This window comes from Suricata suricatta, chromosome 2, assembly GCF_006229205.1.
Source record: "Suricata suricatta isolate VVHF042 chromosome 2, meerkat_22Aug2017_6uvM2_HiC, whole genome shotgun sequence".
In the NCBI taxonomy this organism is placed as follows: Eukaryota; Metazoa; Chordata; class Mammalia; order Carnivora; family Herpestidae; genus Suricata; species Suricata suricatta.
Genome location: NC_043701.1, coordinates 132,363,126 through 132,382,494, shown reverse-complemented (window position 1 = coordinate 132,382,494; position 19,369 = coordinate 132,363,126). Strand labels below are relative to the sequence as shown.

Below are 19,369 nucleotides of genomic sequence, written 5' to 3'. Positions count from 1 at the left end.
GGGAGGTAACGCTGACCCCTGAGTCCCACACGGCAGAGCAGGTTAAGGTTATCAAGGAAGGGATGTGAAGGCCAGAGGCTGTGGGGGCCCCTCAGGCCAGGAAGCGGGAGAATGACTCTGAGGGCCCCTTGCAGACCCTGCCCTTGCAGGAGAATCGACTGGCTGAGACCCTGGGGTCTCTCCCGCTGACTCACACTCTCCCTGCCTCCCAGAGGGACAAGAAAAATAGGGTCCCTAAAAAGTCCCCTGGGCTCCTCTCTCACTCCTGAGGACCAAACACATTAGCAGCTTGAGCAGGATCTGAAATCACAAATGATGAACTTCTCACCCCAATGGCTGACATCTCTACCACCACCCCGTGAGTTGTTTCAGGTCTGTTACCAGGGAGAGGATCACAGTGGCAGTGGGCACAATGTCCCGGAGCCCCAGACAGGCCTGGGCGTTGAGGTGAGGCCATTCACCTACCACCTGGTCCACAGCTCCGACAGCACGGTCCACAGGGCCTGGGTCCCTAACACCTTCCAGGTGTCTACAAGGTCAACGCTATGCTCAGGACAACTTCAAGATATCACTGCCGCATGAAGTGAGTGGGGACATGGATGGAGACAAAGCCACAGCAGCAGGGAAGACTCAGCAAGAGGGATAGCGCTGGCCCTGAACTCAGCTGCCCAAGTCACCCACAGTGACAGAATATGCCAGGGTCACCCTAAGAAGGGCCTGGATGAAGCAGTAAAGCTAATTTTACAGAAGCCCCGCCTCACATTCACATCATTTTACTATTCTGTGTGATGATGGCGTGAGCCCGGGCTGTGCGGGGGGATGACGGGTGTCTGGGGGAGGCACTTGTGAGCCCCCAGAGCTGTCTGCCAAACCAGACTCTTAGTGCACAGAAGAACAGCCGACAGACAGACAGATGCCTGTTATTCAGAATTGGGTATCTGGCGGACATTTTCTCAAAAATGAACAAGGCGATCCTATCCTTTTGAGGAAGATAACCGACGCCATTTGTTGCCAATGATCAAGTTTGAGCTTAAAGGGAAACATTAGAGTTTTGGAAAACTTGCGTCAGCCCCCGTGAGTCTGACAGCCTCTCAAAACATAAAGATTCTCTGATGATACAGGAGATGATGTTAACGTACGTAATTTCCAAATATTGCTGAAATGTCCAAGCCTGGAAGATATGTATAATTCAGAGAAGCAATATTCCCCCAATGACTCCATTTGAAGTTACAAAATCACTGCTGTGTCACAGGTCCATTCAGAGTGCAAGACCGTCCCATGGATTTTAATGCAATGAAATATGAAAAATCCATTAATAGGTTTGCTGAGTCTGCCTTTCGACCAACCTGTAAGAAACTATCACATGCTGAGTGTCGTATGTAGTGTCAAAAGAGAATATCCAGAGGCTGATAGAATATTCCTCCCTCTTCCAACCACCTATCTGTGTGAAGCTGGATTTTCTTCACGTGCAGCCGTCGAAACAACGTACCACACCAGTCGGATGCAGGGAGCAGATACGAGAATGCCAATGTCTGCAGTTAAACCACACATTAAAGTGCTTTGCAGGGGCACCTGGTGGAGTCTGCATCTCTTGATCCCCGGGTCGTGACTTTGAACTCCGCGATGGGTTTACCGATTATGAACAATCTTTTAAAAACTGTCCACTTTTAACCAACAAACACAAGAAAACCACAAAGCCGAAAGACAAGTGGCAAACTGCAGAAAGATATTTTTGGCATGTTTCTATTATTTATCACATTCAAGATAGCTTTTTTTCAAACAGGAAAACAAGTACCTCTCAAGAGCATAACAGAAAAAGCCCCCCAAAACCAAAAACCCAACAGAAGAGTGATACGAATGGACAATAAATGTGAGGGAAAAAAAGTTCAACCTAACTAGTAATTTGAAATCTGGAAACCGTGAAATCCCACACTTTGCCTATCTGGGTATTACAGGCACTAGAGCAGGAAAACACCCAAGGTCAGGATGGCGGCCGGGGTTCCGTTCTCTCCCCAGCACCTGGCAGGATGCAAACTAGCACTGCCCCCTAGTGGCCAATCTGGCAATATTTCTAAAATACCTTCAGAACATTCACCCCTTTGATCCAGCAATTCTCCTATCAACGGATTCAGATGAGATCGGGCGCGTTCATTCAGGGTGGTGTGGCCATAGACTCCTATCAACGGATTCAAAGAAAATAATCAGAGATGTGACCAGAAAACTGTCCAGCACAAGTTTGCTTACATTAGTCGAAGACGAAACATCTTCCACATCAACAGTGGCAAAGCGAATCATCGGGCAGTCATTATAATGGATAGCGTGTCTGAGGAACGTCACTTAAAAGAATGTGGAGCGAAAGAAGCCAACATAAACAAATACTATATGATTCCGTTCATCTAAAACTCAGACAGGACGTCCCATCTGGAGCAGGAAGGAGGGACTGGTGACGAGGTGCAGGAGTCTGAGTGCTGGGAAAATTCTGTTCCTTGACCTGTGGGAGGCTCCCCTCATTTTGTAGACTCATCAAGCTGTATACTTGGGATAAGTGTACTTTTCTGTGCATGTTAAATGCCAATTTAAAAGTCTCAAAAGCAAGAAGTAACGGTGTTTTCACTCACATGGGAAAATATCTATTGTATGTTAGGGAAAAAAAAGATACAGTGTCAAGTACACACACACAAAAAATGTCTCGAAGGATAAATCTCCAAATGTGAACGGTAAACCATAGTTATCACTGGAAACTGGGGTCATAGATGGGTCTTCTAATCTTCCTGCATATGTTTATTTTCTCTGATTTTTCTAGAATGAACATATACCATTGATAGGAAAATAGAAGAGCTGCTGACCCCACAGAAGGTCACGGAGTGAGGTTGCTCCCGAGTTGCCATTGCTGGGAAGCTAATCACCTTCCCACGGAAATCATTTGGGTATCGGAGTCAGACAGACCTGGGTGGACCCCAGCACTGTCCCCCGCCAGAGGCCTGGGCCACCTCCTGAGCCTCGGTTTCCCTGTGGTGGAGGTAGGGTTCAATGAGCTCACGGATGTCCTAGGCTGACCCAGTGGGTACTCAGGGCTCATGTGACACACAGGCTCATGCAGGCTCCACAGAGGAAGACATGGGGGCCCAGGAGCCTGAGGGACAGCCCGGAGGGATGCCCACAGAGCCCCCCCAAAGAAGTGCCCTGCCCTCCCTGGGCATCAGTGCCCCCAGAGTACAGTGCAGGCTAGACATTGGACTTGACCTCCGTTAGCCTCCTTTGCACCCCACACCCATCATTCCCATGAAACCTCCACGTGGAAGGCCACAGCAGGAAAGGTGGACGGCTGATCCAGACATGAAGTGACCTCACCGGATGAATGACAAGCCAACCTTCCACCGGGAGCCCCACCTGCTGGTGACCTTCGGGGTCATGGGAGCCAGGAGCGGGTGGGCACATGGAGACCAAGGAGGAAACAGGATTTATGCAGAAGGCCAGGCACATGGCAGACCCCCAGGCAGGGAAGTGACTTCATTTCGCACTCTGTCGCCCCTGCTTCCGTCCCTGACATGGCAGGAGTTAACCCTGAGAGGGCCATTCTTCCCTGGGCTCTAGCCAAGTCCACATAGGCCAGGGCAAGAAAATCCAGGCCTTCTCCTCTCCCCGACTCCTATTATCCCCAGTCCACAGATAAGGAAACTGAGGCTCAGAGAGACTGATGACAGGACAGGAACTCTAGGACCTTTCCCACTACACTGAGCTGCACAGAGGAGGGAGATGTTAATTCAGGGTTAGGTACTCAAGGAAGCCTTCCTGGAAGAGGAGACCACTGACCTGGGCCTTAAAGGATGGGCAACATTTGACAGACAAGAAAGGCATTCTGCGTGAAGGAAACAGCATGGAGGAAGAAATGCCTGGCACTGGACAGAGCCTCCTAGAAGTAACTAGGTACTTGGGAGGCCATAATACAGGATGGGGTGCGGTTGGGGTGGCCCTCAGTTGCCTCGGGCACTGTGCCAGAGAGTCAGGATGTTGCTCTGTGGAGTGAGATGCGCTGCCCAGACAGGGGCAACAGTAGAGCTGTATGATGGTGCACTGTGTCAACCTAAGAGGGCTGCCTGGAAGAGGCAACCCATGAGGAGCCACGTCAGCAGGGCTAGATACAACTCTAAGACCACTGGGGCCCAAAGCTCTGCAGGCCTCACCCCAGCGCCCTGCATCCCCAGCGACACTGAGTTTCTCTGTGAAGAAGGGAAAGGAATTCATAGTTCCAACGGTACTGCGCGTCTCGCCCTGTACGTGACGCCAGATCAGAGCACAGCTGGGCGCGGAGGACACAGACTGCGCTCCAGCCTCAGCTCCATCACCACCCACTGTGTGATCTCAACAGAGACACTCAACCTCTCTCTGCTTCGACATCTGTCAGATGAAGACAAGAACCATGTGTGCCCGGAGGGCTGTGAGGATTAACAGAGAGAGGGCTCGTGCCCGCCCAGCCGCACGCACAGTCAGCACTCAGCTGCCGTCCGCCACTCTGCTGTCCCTCTGCATTCTCCTGTGGGCTGCGTGTCACGGCCATTCTGCCCCGCAGACAGGCCGAGTGGACTGGCCTGCATCACACGGCACAGAAATGGTGGAGCCGGAACTCGAACTCGGGCCTGCCTGGTCTGGACGCCCAGGCTTATTCCAGCCTATCAGGCAGAACAAAACTTGAACCCTAAAACCTGAAACCTGCCTGCTGTGGCTTCTGGGCAGCTTGGGGTGGAGTTCTGCCACTTCAAACCCCCAGCGACAGAGGGAAGGGCAGGGAGAAAACACCAGGGCACAGCAGGGGAAGAAAAATATTTTTGAGTTTCTCCCTCTTCCTGTTTATCTATCCTCTGGATCCAGAAGCTCCTGGTTGCTAAGCTGTTTGTACAGGGAAAGTTCTGCCAAGAGCGACATCCTGCCGTTGGCCGCCCTGGTCCCGGCGGCTCCTGCCAGCCCCGTGGTGGGGGCACCGAGGATCACGTCCCTGCAGACCCCACCTAGCCCAGGGCGGCTGCTTCCTAAAGGCGCCTTTAACAGGAGCCGGGGCCCAGAGAGTCGACCGGCCAGGGAGGAGGGGCCGCTGCCCCTGCTTTCTAAGCACCAGCTGGCACCGATCGGCTCCACACTCGGCTTTGGGGAGGTGACGAGAAGGACTCAAGGAAATGACTCTGACCCCAGCCCGGGCACTGCACTGGGGGCCAGAATGCGAGCCTGGGCTGTGCTGGCAGGCCGACCGGGCATCCAATCCGAGCTGAACTATGGCTTGCTGTTTGACCTTGGCCAAGTTACTGAACTTATCTGAGCCTAATCCCCTTATCTGCAAACCTAGGATACTATTGGAACCTGCTTCATAAGGATGTGGTGAGGATTACATGAGACAACATAGGGGAAGGGCCAGGACCTAGGAAGTGTGAATACATATTTTTTTTTCATTTGTCCTGAGAGACAGGGAGCAGAGAGGGACAGAGAAAGAGGGAGAGACAGAATCTCAAGCAGGTTTGACACTGTCGGCACAGAGTCCGATGTGGGGCTTGATCCCATGAACCATGAGATCATGCCCTGAACTGAAACCAAGAGTCGAATGCTCAACCACCTGAGAATAAATATTATTCATTCCCACTCCCACCATCAAGCTGACACCTTCACTCAATTCTGAAGGTCTAAGGTGCCTTTAAAAATAAATTCAAAAGAGGGGCACCTGGGTGGCTCAGGCGGTTAAGCCTCCAACTTTGACTCAGGTCATGATCTCACGTTTGTGCCGGGCGGGCTCTGGGCTAACAGCTCAGAGCCTGGGGTTTGTTTCTGATTCTGTGTCTCCCTCTCTCTCTGCCACTCCTCACTCATGCTCTGTCTCTCTCTGTCTAAAAAATTTAATAAAAAATTAAAAAAAACATTGAAAAACAAATAAGCTCAAAAGAACAATGATATCCTCAAAAAAGGAATGAAATTCTGACACACGCTACAACATGGATGAACCTTGAAAATGTTATGCTAACTGTTTAAATAAGGCCGACACAGAAGGACAAACACTGGATGGAGTGGACGGATGGCTGCCAGGGGCCAGGGGAGGGAGGGTGACCGGGAGTCCGTGTTTCACAAGCACCCAGTTTGGTTTCGGAAAAGGGAAAAGTTCTGGACGTGGTGGTGGGAATGTACCTAACGCTACCGACTGGTGCAATTAAAAATGGTCAAAAGTGGAGGCGCCTGGGGGGCTCAGTCCGTTGAGCATCTGACTCTTGGTTTTGCTTCAGGTCATGATCTGAGGATCGTGAGATCAAGCCCTGCATCAGGCTCTGCACGGAGCATGGTGCCCGCTTGAGCTTCTCTCTCTCCCTCCCTCTGCCCCTCTCCTGTGCATGCTCTCTCTCAACAAAAAAATGGTTTAAAGGGCACATTTTATGATTATATATATTTTATCTCAATTTAAAAGAAGGCTCATTCAAAAAATGTTTTTGCAGCTGCCATATTAATTTTTGTCCTGCCCTTGGATGGTTCAGGGTCAAGAGGTGGGACAGGCACAGGAAGAGCTACAGGCACCACCTCCCAGGGCACTCAAGGCGTCAGAGATCTGGGTGCTGGGTGCCGAGGAAAGAGGCACTCACACTCCTCCCAGGGCCCTGAGTCAGGGGCACACCGGCCAGCACGAGCCCCTCTGGGCTCCTCTAGCACCAGATGCAGTCTGCGTGAGGCAGCCCGGGCTCTGGCATTCACCAGGAGCACAGTGAGTGTGAGAGGCAGGGCCGTGCTCACACTTCGTGTATGCGTGTGTGCTTGCACGCGCACACACACACGCGCACACACACTCCCAGGACAAAGATGCCCACGTAGCCCAAACATGCCAACCCCAGCCCGTGCCCGGCCAGTCCCAGGCAGCAACATCCAACAAACAACAACAGCCCCTCATCCGTCCCGCCGGCCGCCAACAAGGAAGGCAAACTGGGGCCCGCCCACCATCTCCGGGGCCAGGGATGGGGGGCGAGGTGCCTGAGCGAGAACGAGGTGGGCTTGCCCAGTGTAAGGAGGCCCAGAAATACGGCCCTCCAGACCCCGCCCCCTGCTGCCACCTGCCAGACAACCCTACCCACAGGGCTGGGGGGAGAAGCAGGTGCGTCCAGGGTAAGGTGGGTAAGAACAGGGGTGAGAGGGCCTGGGGCTGCACTCCACCATGAGTCACTGTGTGGCCAAGTCCTTTCCCCTTCCAGATCTTCTGAAGTGTCCTTCGCTTCCTGGTTGGTAAAATGAGCCCTCTACCCCAGCACCCAGCAAGCGCCCCTGGGAATCCATAGACCCCAGAGAAGTAAGTGTGTGTTCCCACCAAGAGACAGGCAGGAGTGTTCAGCAGCCTTTTTCACAATCACTGAAAGCTGGACACGAGCCTGAAGTCCATCTCTAGGGGAAAAAAATCAACACATAGCGGTATGCCTCTGCAGTGGAATACTACATGGCAATGAAAAAGGACACACTGCTGATGCCTGAAGCATCACGGACGAATATTACAGAGTTCACGTAGACAGAAAGAAGCCAGATAACAAGAGTTCATATTCTATGGCTTCACTTACATAAAGTGCAAGACTGAGCAACACTAGTCCTTGGGAAGGCATGCCAAAGCACGGACACTTGAGAGTGTGGGGTCAGGTAGCTGACCGGGCAGAGGCCCCAGGGAACCTTCTGGGTGCTGAAAACATTCCACATCCTGGTCTGGGTAGGGGTCACCCAGGTAATCCATCTGTAACAATCCATCAAACTATGCTCTGACTTCCTGTCTGTAAAATTAGACCTTGACGGACAAAATGAAATACAAACAGCTAATAACTCACACTTCTGCCTTCCTCTGAGGACGGCAGCGAGGACGGAGAGTCTGTGCGTAGAAAGGGCTGGGTGGTGGCTAAGAAGGTGGGCTGGGAGGCAGAAAGGCCAGGGTTCAAATCCTGATGCTCCCTCTAACTGGTTACATTTTTTCCCTTTCTGATTTATTTTCTTGTTGTTGCCAGATTTTTTACTGCATAAGTATTTGTGCTTGCTGTTCAAGGCTGACAAAGATATATAAAGAAACAGTTTATGCAATTCCATTCTCCTCTAAGCCCACCTCATAAACCACAAGGACTTTCCCCCTTAACTAGACAAGGCAAATGCCCCTCCCGTTCATACATGGAGCTCCAACCCTGTCTGCCTGTGGCCTGTCATTTCATTGTAGCACCGCTCATGCAGCTAATAGCTGCTAAGTGTCCCCTGTGCCAACCAACCAGCACAGTCCTGTCCCTTCAGGGAACACACATCCCAGTATAGGAGAGAAAAAAGGGAGGCAGGGACGGAGGGAGACCACAAAGGAATATAATCATGACGCACCGTAGGCATCGTGCTGTGGGACAGAGAAACTCAGATAGGAAACAAGGGAGGTAGGGAAAAGGCGTATTTTAGACACCAGAGTCACAGAAGGTCTTTGCTGATAGCTGAGGACGGGGAAGGTTTTGGCCACATGAGAAAGCGTGCCAGGCAGAGGGAACGGCAGGGGCAAATGCCCTGAGGTAGGGCAGAACACAGAACCGAAAGGAGACGGTGTGGTCTCCAGTGTATGCCACAAAATCCCTGTGCACAGACTCACATCCTGAGAGCTTGCGTCTTTAGAACAGGCTACCAAAGTTCACACGGCTTCGATAAAAAAGCGTGTGCATTTAAAAGCTATAGTAGATTCTGCTCTTACTCGTCCAAAAGGCGGCGGCAGTTTGCCCAGCAAGGAGCACTGCTTAAAAGGGCTGGTGTCCCCACACCTTCACTGGTTGAAGAAGCCATCGATCTTTGTCCTTTTTACCCATGTGAAATGTGTCCACTTCCTTGTCAGTATAGTGGGGTCAATGACAGTCCCTTCCCCTCAAGATACTGTGAGACTCACAGGAGAAATAAATTCATCACGTCAAGTCCATGATTACCGTACTAACAAGGTGAACGTCCTAACCAACACGTTTTCGCATGGCTTTCCCTGGGAACAGCGATTTAGGGAGAAGGAGGTAGAAACCAAGGCTCAGCAAAAGAGCACTGAACTGGGTGGGTTCAAGATAGCCAAGAGACTAGGTTCCCTCATCTACAAAATGGGCTCATTCATGCCCTCTTCAGGCAGACATTCTACAAATGTTTCTGGGGCACCTCCTAGGAGGGGTGATTTGTTCTAGGAGCTGACAAAACACAACAAAAACCCTGCCTTATACATGCTAGCTGGAGGCACAGAAATACAGAATATAAATTAGTAAAATATACAGTGAATGGAGAGGAGACAGTGATAAGAAAGAAAAGGTCTATGGAGGTGAGACGTGAAATTCTGGACAGAGTGACTCAGGGAGGCTTTGCATTTGAGTCAAGTTCTGAAGGAAGTAGCATGGAAAGCTTGGCGTCTCTATGGAGGAAATGCATCCCCGGTAGCAGTGACAGCCTGTGCAAAGGCCTTGAGGTTGGAGGGGCCATGAGGCAGTTGGGGTGGTGCAGGGTGAGTGAGGGGTGGGTATTAAATGGGGATGTTTGGGGGCCACCATAAGGATGCTGGCTCTCACTGTGAGTAAATGGGGAGCCACCAGAGTCCTGGGGCAGACAAAGGCCTGGATTTGACTTTCACATCCTAACAAGGTCACCCCAGCTGCTATGATAGAAGTCTGTGGGGGAACGAGGGAGGAACAAAGTGGGGAGACAAGAGACTCAGGTGGAGCCCCCCGTGATAACTCAAGGCCAGCAGTGTGGGGAAGGCGAGGGGAAAGGATCCCCCTGGATCCGCTGCGAGGGGGCGGCCATGGGGGCCTGCGACACGGCATCGCAGAGGCATGGGAGACATGGAGGAACAGTGGATGACTCAGGTGTTTGGCCTAAACGATGAGATGCGACAGACCGGGGGAGGCACATGTGGAGGACTGAGCAGAGAAAGAGCCTTGGTCCCGCCCCCCCTCTGCAGCCTCCGAAGAAAGCGGCAGGCCCTGGAGACCCGCCAAAAAGGACAAACTGGTCCTGAGCCTGCGTGGAAAGGAACATGAAGAGTAAAACAGTGCATCCAGGGAACCGTCAGTGCGGCACGTCTCCAGGCCTTAACTGCCCGCAGAGCCTGGGCCACAGCCAACGCGGGCTGCCCACAGGCCCCCTTCACAGATGGGGAAACTGAGGGAACAGAGTTCTGCAGTGAATACCTGTCAGTGAGAAGCCAGAAAGACATGGAAGGAGCTAAGGTGGAGGGCAGGTGGCCAGCTGGCCCCTTGGTCCCTACAGCTCCCACCTACCACCCCACCAGGGACCGTGGGGCTGAGGCCGCAAGTCCCCACCACGCAGGCAGTCTCCAGGACCCCACGAGGCAATGCAGGACTCTGGGCTTTCCTGCGCTGGCAACATGGCTCAATCCAGACTCCACTGACCTCTGCCTTGGGATCTGTGAGCTCTCTCTCTCTCTTTTTTTATTGGGATTTAATTCACATGCCATAAAATTCACCCTTTTAAAGTACAAATTCGGTGGCATTTGGTACATTCACAATTGTGTGCAACTGTCACCACTATCTAATTACAGAATATCAAAACCAAAAAGTTAAACACAGAATTACCATATGACCCAGAAATGCCATTTCTAGGTATATACACAAGGGAATTAAAAACAGGCATCCAACCAAATACTTGTACACCCATGTTCACAGCAGCACGATTCACAATAATCAAAAGGTGGAAACAACCCAAATGTCCATGAACTGATACACGGATAAATAAAACGTGGAAATGCGGTAAATCCATACAATGGTTTTATTATTCAGCAAAAAGGGGCATGTGAGCGGCTCAGTTGGTTAAGCGTCCAACCTCAGCTCAGGTCATGATCTCGTGGTTTGTGAGTTCGAGCCCCGCATTAGGCTCTGTGCTCGGAGCCTGGAGCCTGCTTCAGATTCTGTGTCTCCCTCTCTCTCTCTCTGCCCCTCCCATACTTGCGCTTTGTCTCTCTGTCTCAAAAATAAACATTAAAAAAATTATTACTCAGGATAAAAACCTGCTACATGCTATAACACAGGTGAACCTTGATAACATGATTCCAAGAGCTAGACCCAAACAAAGTCACATAAGCCACTAGGTAAATCCATAAAGACAGAATGCAGATTAGTGGTCTGGCAGCCTGGGTGGCTCAGTCGGTTAACCATCCAGCTTCGGTTCAGGGCATGATCTCATGGTTCATGGGTTCAAGCCCCACATCGGGCTCTGTGCTGACAGCTAGCTCAGAGCCCAGAGACTGCTTCACATTCTGTGTCTCCTTCTCTCTCTGACCCTCCCCTGCTTGTGCTGCTCTCTCTCTCTCTCTCAAAAATAAATAAAACATTTTTTTAAATTAAAAAAAAATGCAGATTAGTGGTTCCCAGGAGCTGGGAAGTAGGGACAGGGATAGGGTAGATGTGGACTGACTGCTTCATAGATAAGGGGTTTCCTTTCGGGGTGATGAAAACGTTCGGATGTTCAACATCACTAATCAAGGAAAGACGAATCCAAACCATGATGAGATATCACCTCATGCCTGGCAGGAGGACTATTAATTTAAAAAGAAAAAAAGACAGCAAGTGTTGGCAAGCAGGTACAGACACTGGAACTCTTGCATGCTGTTGGCAGAAACATAAAATGGTGCAGCCGCTGTGGAAAATAGTACCAAAGTTCCTCAAAAAATTTAAAATAGAATTACCATATGATCAGCAATCGCCCTTCTGGGTGTTTATCCAAAAGAATTAAAGTCGGGATCCCACAGAGACATTAGTGCTCAGGCTTCACTACCGCCAAGAGGGGGAAGGGACCAGAATGCCCATGGACGGAAGAATGGGGAAGAGCCACACAACAGAATATCAGTCTGGAGAAAGAAGGAAATTCTGTGATTTCCACAACACGGATGAACCTGGAGATCGTTATGCTGAGTAAAATCCGCCAGGCGCAGATAGACAAATCCTATAGATTCCATTTATACAAGTATCTATAGTCAAATTCACTGACTCAAAGAGTGGAATAGGGCTGCCAGGGGCTGGAGAAAGGAGAAACGGGGATTAGAAATCAACCGGCACAAAGCTTCAGTTTCGGAACTCAATATATATATGCATTCTAGAGATGTGGTGAACAACTGGTCTCTATAGTCATCATGTACTGTACCTTAAAATTTTATTAAGAAGGAAGATCACATGTTCTCACCACATAAAATTTTGAAGAAATGTTTTTAGAATTGCACAGACATGACGGCTGGTTGTACAACATTATGAATGTACTAAATACCACAGAATTGCACACTTTAGGATAGTTAATTTTGAAGTGCCTGGGGGTCTCTGTCAGTTAAGCGTGTGATTCAGCTCAGGTCATGATCTCACAGTTTGTGGGTTCAAGCCCTGCGTCGGGCTCTGTGCTGACAGCTCGGAGCCTGGAGTCTGCTTTGGATTCTGTCTCCCTCTCTCTCTGCCCCGGCCCTGCTTACTCTCTCTCTATCTCTCTATCTCTCTCTATCTCTCTCAAAAATAAACATAAAAAAAATTTTTAAAGATGGTTAATTTTGTGTAATGTGAATTTCACCTCAATTTTTTACAAAAAGAATGAGCGCATGCCCTGGGGTCATCGGAATGGCCTCATAAGCAAGCACGGGGCTGCCATTTGGGGCTGAAGTCGGCCTGTGTTTACAACCGAGTTCCTTTTCTGTGAAGGCCAAATGACATCACTGCACACGGTACAAACAAAGGTGGTGGCTCAAACAGAGGAGGGGGTGGGGTGGAGAACCAAGCTACCTGCACACAGCCCGTGGCAGCCTGGATGTGCCCAAAAGCCCAGCCTCTTAGGAGTCGGGACCATGTTCGTGTTCACAGCATCTGTGTGAACTGAGCAAAACCCACCTGTTTGTGCCACATACCTGGTTCCCACAAGAAGCGGGTGTAGGAGCTGCTATATGCAGATTTCGGTACCACCGCTGGTCCACCCTTCCCTCCAACAAGCCGGCTTGCCGGATACCAAGAGAAGCACCCCTGAAACAGACGCCTGGGGACAACTCGCTGGCAGTCTGGGCTCTCGCATGAGTGCTCAGCCAACATCATTAACACTACTCTGTCCACCAAGTGCAGGCAACAGGAGCAAGGGAAACAGAAGAGACCCCCCGGCTCTGCTATCAACTCGACATTGGCAATGTGGGTGCAGCTTACAACTTCCCAATACGGTAACACGGCTCCTTTGCAATAGGTTGGCTTTCTTGTTTTATTGGTATTTCATGTCTGTTTCATGGTCGTATAGAAGCTATGTTAAGGGACGCCTGGATGGCTCAGTCGGTGAAGTGTCCGATTTCTGTTCAGGTCATGATCTCACGATCTGTGAGTCTGAGCCCCACGTCGGGCTCTGTGCTGACAGCTCAGAGCCTGGAGCCTGCTTCGGATTCTGTGTCTCCCAGTGTCCCTGACCCTCCCCAACTCTCTCACTCTCTCTCACTCTCAAAATTGTATAAACATTAAAAAAAACTTTTTTATTCGTAAAAAAAAAGAAACGATGTAAGCCAGAGGCATTCACATCTAGTTTTATATCTGTACACATTTATCTTCTAATAAGAAAATTTAAATCGACAAGTGAGGCTTTTCTTTTCCTTTAAAAGGGACTCCACAAATACACACACACACACACACACACACACACACACACACTATATGATTCCATATGAAATGTCTAGAATCAGCCACTGTATGGACACAGAAAGTAGAAGACTAGCAGGCTAGGGGTAGGGAGTGACAACTAATAGATCAGAGTATCTTTCTGGGGTTGACCAACATGCTATAATTGACAGAGGCAGGACTGTGAATACACCAAAAGCTACTGAATTGTATGTTTTTATTTAGCTCTTTAATATTTATTTATTTATTTATTTTTGAGAGAGAGAGAGAGAGAGGTTGCGCACAAGTGGGGGAGGGGAAAAGAGAGGGAATCTGAAACAGGCTCCAGGCTCTGAGCGGTCAGCCCAGAGCCTGACATGGGGCTCGAACTCACAAACCCTACAGTCATGACCTGAGCCAAAGTTGGACGCTCAACTGACTAAGCTACCCAGGCACGCTGAACTGTAATGTTTTAAATCGGTGACTTGTATGCATAATCTGAATTATATGCATTTATAATCTGGATTATATCTCAAAAAGCTATTTTAAAAAGGGGAAGGGTCTACATGTTACCCAGGTTTGAGTAGCACCACGTTGAAGAAATCACAGGAGAAACCCACAAACCCACCTGTTGCTAGTTCAAGGCTCACTGCCCTCTCCCTCCTCCAGACCATCCCGAGGGCTCAGAGGAGGAGGCTGAGATGAAACCCCAAATCACAAGACAAGCCCATATCGGAACACAACTCAAGATTCCTCTCATGGGACTCACTTTACACAACAGTAGGGAGACACTTTGTTGAATTATTAAAGTAGGAAAAACAATGAAAACAACCGATGTTAGTAAGTATGCACAGAGAGTGACCCATTTATACATGGACGGCAAGGGTCAAGGAAAGAGAAGCCTGACAATACAGGTGCAGAGCTCCGACGGCCCCACTGGCTGGGGTCAGGCAGAGCCAGGAGCATGCAAATCCGAGCCCCGAGGCCCCTCTTCCTCTGGAGGCCACGGGCTCCCCACCATCCACCCCCACACCCAAGGCAGGGCTCCTATTGCCTCAGCAAGCTGCATCTTCACCACAAAGAGAAGGGAGGCCTCCAGGGTCCATCTTGGGTTGTCCAACAAATCGTTCTCTCCTTGGGCCTATTCCTGCCAGCAACGTATCAGGAGACGGGGAAGAGGAGGCCCCTGGGGCGGCTGCCGGTAGGAGGCGCTGTGACGGGAGCTGGGATGCACGTCCACCCCGATGCCCAGCTACCAACTCACCCACCCCCAGGACGGTCTGATCTCTTGTGTTCCAACGCCTCCCTCCAGAAACCCGCTCTGAATGGACCACCTTTGGGGAGCCCTCACTCTGTTTCCCCAAAACCCGTTTGAGCCCCGGCTCGGAGCCAGGGGCAGAGGGACACCTGCTGGCTTGGCCCAGGCCCCTGTCTCTGGGCCCTCGGCTCCCAGGGGAGCTCCCACAGCAGTGCTGGGAACACCCTCCCCCACCCACCAAGCCCAACGGCTGAGTGAAAAAGCAGGCCCCAGGCCCACGGACCCAGTGCAAGTTACAACCCCAAATCAAAGCAACACAAATTCACCCAGAGGCACAGAAGAAATGCCCAGGACACTCCGCAAACCGCTGATAACATTTCCTCTGGGGCCACAGGCGCAGGAAGGGCTTCCATTTTACACTCCCTACAAAGCGACTACTGGAATCTCCCATCAAGATCATTGCTCTATATTATTTTTTAATTGACAACATGTTCCAAGGCAGGGTGGGCCCGCATCGCCCGGGAACCCGATCAGCAGACCCTCTAGGCCAGGGAATACTACTCGGCGGTGAAAATGGAAGGCGCGGCGGGACGGTGCGGCAATGCGGGTGCATCTCAATGTCATGTGAGGCGAGGAAGCCGGAAGGGGGACTGCCCATGATGTGAGTCCAGGGGGCAGAGTGGTAACTGGCTGCACCAGGAGCCCGCCAGGCGGCGATGCACTCTCAGACCTGACGGAGATGGTGGCCCTACGTCCCTGGCCGTTACCAACACTCAGGCAGCTGTGCGCTGAGATGCATGAACGTCAGGGTACGCACACCTCCCTAATACTCGTCAAAAGTAAGGTAGAGGTGGGAATGGAGAGCAGCTGCTCGGTGGGCCCGGAATTCCCTTTGGGGTCATGGATATACTTTGGAACTTGACAGAGGCAGTGATTGAACGACATTGTGAACGTATAGACCACTGAACTGTACATTTGAAAATGATTAATTGTGTGTCCAGGGAAGGTCACCTCAATTAAAAAAAAAACTTTTTTAAAGGGAGAGAGGGAAAAATTATTATACCCATTCTGCAGATGAGAAATTGGGCTCAAAGGCAGCAGTGAAATGCAAGTCCAGGGCTTATCCACCTGTGTCTCAGGCCCGATTTGGGGCCCAGTAGAGGAGAGATCTGCTAACACCTCCGTCAAGGGCACTGCACTTCGGGACCCGACCTCCAGGGAGGGCCCTTCTCTCTGAGGTGTCTAAAAACCAGAGCTAGCCTACAGGCCCTGGAGTGAGCCAACAGAGCAGCCCCTGGGAACCCCCGAGACCCCCAAGGTCCATGAGCTGGGCTACCATGGGGATAGGCAGTGAGCGCCCAGGGAGAGGACGGTCATTCTGTGGCTGAGAAGCTGGGGGGCCAGGATGCAGCAGGTGGGGAGAGGCCCCATCAGATACAGGCTGGATGGGCCAGGGTCCTGAGGCTCTGACAGAGGGCTGCCCCGGGGAATGAAGAGGTCAGCACCAACTTCAGGAACCCCAGGAGGAAGAACCCCCTAACTCCAGGGCGGCAATCAAAGGGGGCAGGTCCAATGGCCACTCTGTGACCAGCAGGAGAGGGTTAACTTCATGGGGTCTACAGTTCCCGGAAAAGGAAAAGGAAAAGAAAAGGGAAGGGGAGTCCCCTCTGTGCTTTCTAAACAACCAACAATCTTCAAAGCATCCAGCGTTGCTGTCTTACACTCTGGGGAGGCCTGGACAGAAGCCACACAGCCTGCAGGTAGGCAGGCCCGAAGGCTTGGCAGAGGCTGGCAAGGCCAAGGTCATCTGAGGGCACCCACCTCTCTCCTCTTGAACGGGGCCAATGAAGTCCCTTGGCAGTGGGGCCATTCCTCATGGGCGAGGGCGGGAGGCGCTGGAATGGACCCACAGGCCTCCCAATACCACACCCTCCCTCCTGGAATTTCCAAAAGCCCTCGTTCCCTGGGAGTCCCTGAATCAGCAAGACACACCCAATTCCCAGATGCTCCCACTGCCTGCCTTGGCAGATGCTCTGTGTACCCCAGCCAGGAAGGGACACCCCTCAAAGCTAACATCAGTCCACACATCGGTTATAGCAAATATAAAAAATACCTCTCAAGGTCCCAGAATTCCACTATTAGACATTCACTCCTTAGGAAAAGCTAAGGAGTTTTCAAAGGCTTTTAATTCATTCTCAAGAAGGGAGACCTATTAACCTATGGGTATCTTAACTAAGAGCAAAAATAAGCAAGTTCCTGAGGCAGGAGCCGTCCGGAGCCCCAGCTCAAAATACGAGTGCCCCCAGGGAGGGCTGGCAGGCATTTTTAAGAGGCAGCAGGGTCTCTGGAGAATGAGGGGGGAGCAGAGGTGATTCCCAAAAGAAAAGCGAGAGGCCTCCAGCTTGTGTCCTACCAGGGAAACCAGGGCTGCCTCAGAGCCCAGAGCGGGAGGGCCAGAAGGTGCTAGCATGCAAGGACTTTCTTGACAGGCCGGGTGCTAAGTCTGGGTCCCCCTCCCCAGGTGCACAGATGTGTTCACGTTCCTAAACACACCGAGCTGTCACACCTCTGCCTGGGCTGCTCTTTCTGCCGGAAGCCTTCCCTCACCCTTGCAAACTCTTGGCCGCCCTTCAAAGCCCACCTGAAGCATCGCCCCACCCCCAGGCAGGCCACTCCCTCTGGCTGCCTCCAGCTTCCACCACAGATGGCACAGAGCTGGGCAGGTGCCAGTCGGGCATGGTACAACGTGTGAACATGCGTCCCTCACATAGAAGGGACAGGCCTCACTCACCTTTGGTCCCCTGCCCCTCGTACTGAACCCAAGACCACAAACCCCAATCTAGAGGCATCCTGGCACCTTCCGACCATCAGGCACTGTGCGAGCACCCTTGGCCTCACACGTCTCTCCCTCTGCTGAGAAAGCAGTAACCAGAGTAATGACAACAGCACCTGATGTTTACTGAGCACTTACTTACTATGAGCCACTCCCTATATTCCTATGAGGGAGTCACTCTCATTAACCCTGCTACCCAAGGAATTGGGCCCAGAGAGGGTAAGTGAGCTGCCCAGGGGCACACAGCTAGTGAGAACAGCACCTGAAATTCTGGAACCAGTATTCTTAATCACTACAGATCCACTGGCGGGTAGGAAGATGCTCAGGAAGCACTAGGAAGGGTGGACTCTGAGAGGAAGAGGAACTCAGAGACTCTAATGGCCAGCGCTTCCCAGGCCCTCTCTCTCCCCAGGTCCCAGCCAAAGAGGCAGGGACAGCAGCAGAACCTCCTTGCAGTCTGAGCCTACTGCTTCCGGGCCCATCCTTGTGCCGAGCACCAGTAACAGAAAAGGCCCTGCAGCTTGGCCCATACCAAGGAGGCACAGGGCTGCCTGCTGGGAGGCAGGGCCATGATTTGGGGCTATTCTTAGCAAACCACTGGCTCCCCTCCCAGAGGCCTGGCAGGCGGCAGACCCAAGCTTCCATACGCCCTGCCTATTTCCTGACCCTGTGTGTAGAGATCCCACAGGGCTGAGGAGTGGCTGGTGGGCAAGGGCAGAGGACAAAGCCCTACAGCTTTCAGAAGAGAGGTGTCTGCCTGCCTGGCCTTCCCAGGGCCAGGCACCTGCTGAAGCAACCCTGAGGGGGAGGAGGGGCTGGCAGAAGCGGAAGGCTTGTCACCAAAGCTCTGCTGTGCGCACTCGCTCTGGGCCACACCCCGGGCCATAGGCCTTCTACTGTTTTCTCCCATTTAACCTGCAAAACCCCCACAAGGGCTAGGGCTTACTGGCCGCATTTTAAAGATGAGGAGCTTCCTGCTCAAGGTAAGTTAATTCAGACATTAAGTAACTCGCCCAGGGTCACGCAGTGGGTTGATGTCAAGCTGTGTCTAGACTGAGCAGGCTCCCAATCTCCAGGATGAGCAGAACAAAAGCGACCACAGCCGGAAGGTGGGGGCCCCCTCCCTGTCTAGGCCCAGGGTTTAGAGGAGGGGCAGTCCACACCTGAGGACAATGGTCTCATCGAGGACCCCACTGCAGGTCCACTCTTTCTCTCCGGAGAATAATCCTTCCTGGGTGCCTGGCTGGCTCGGTAGGTAGAGTCTGAGACTCTTTTTTTTTTTTAAGTTTATTTATTTTGAGAGAGAGTGCGCACACAAGTGGGGAAGAGGCAGAAAGAGAGGGAAAGAATCCCAAACAGTTCTTATGCACCATGAAATCATGACCTGAGCTAAAATCAAGAGTCAGACCCTTAACCGTCTGAGGAGCCACCCAGGTAGCACGAACCTGAGCCTCATGATCTTGGGGTCATGAGTTTGAGCCCATGTTGGGTGTAGAGGCTACTAAAAGAAGAAAAAGAAACTTTAAAAAAAAAAGAAGAAGAAGAAGAATGGTCCTTTTCTTGCCACAGACCCTGAGGCTTGGGCTCAAAGGAGAGTCCCCAGCCAGGTTCCTCCTCTACCCAGGCCACACAGTCTCACTTGAAGAAACTTCTGGAAACCACGAGAAAATGAAA

The 19,369-nt window shown here is 51.5% G+C and overlaps 1 protein-coding gene across 4 annotated transcripts in view; it reads right to left on the bottom strand.

The window, feature by feature from the left end:
* Nucleotides 1-19,369, bottom strand: part of PALD1 (phosphatase domain containing paladin 1) — a 68,242-nt gene that overhangs the window by 46,774 nt on the left and 2,099 nt on the right. The window contains exon 1 of one of the 4 annotated variants that reach the window (XM_029931828.1): nucleotides 2,081-2,102. The exons of the other annotated variants lie outside the window; for them this stretch is intronic. The gene's annotated coding sequence lies outside the window, so the exon portion shown is untranslated. Of the gene's footprint in view, nucleotides 1-2,080; nucleotides 2,103-19,369 lie in introns of those variants that run through there. 4 annotated transcript variants of the gene reach the window in all.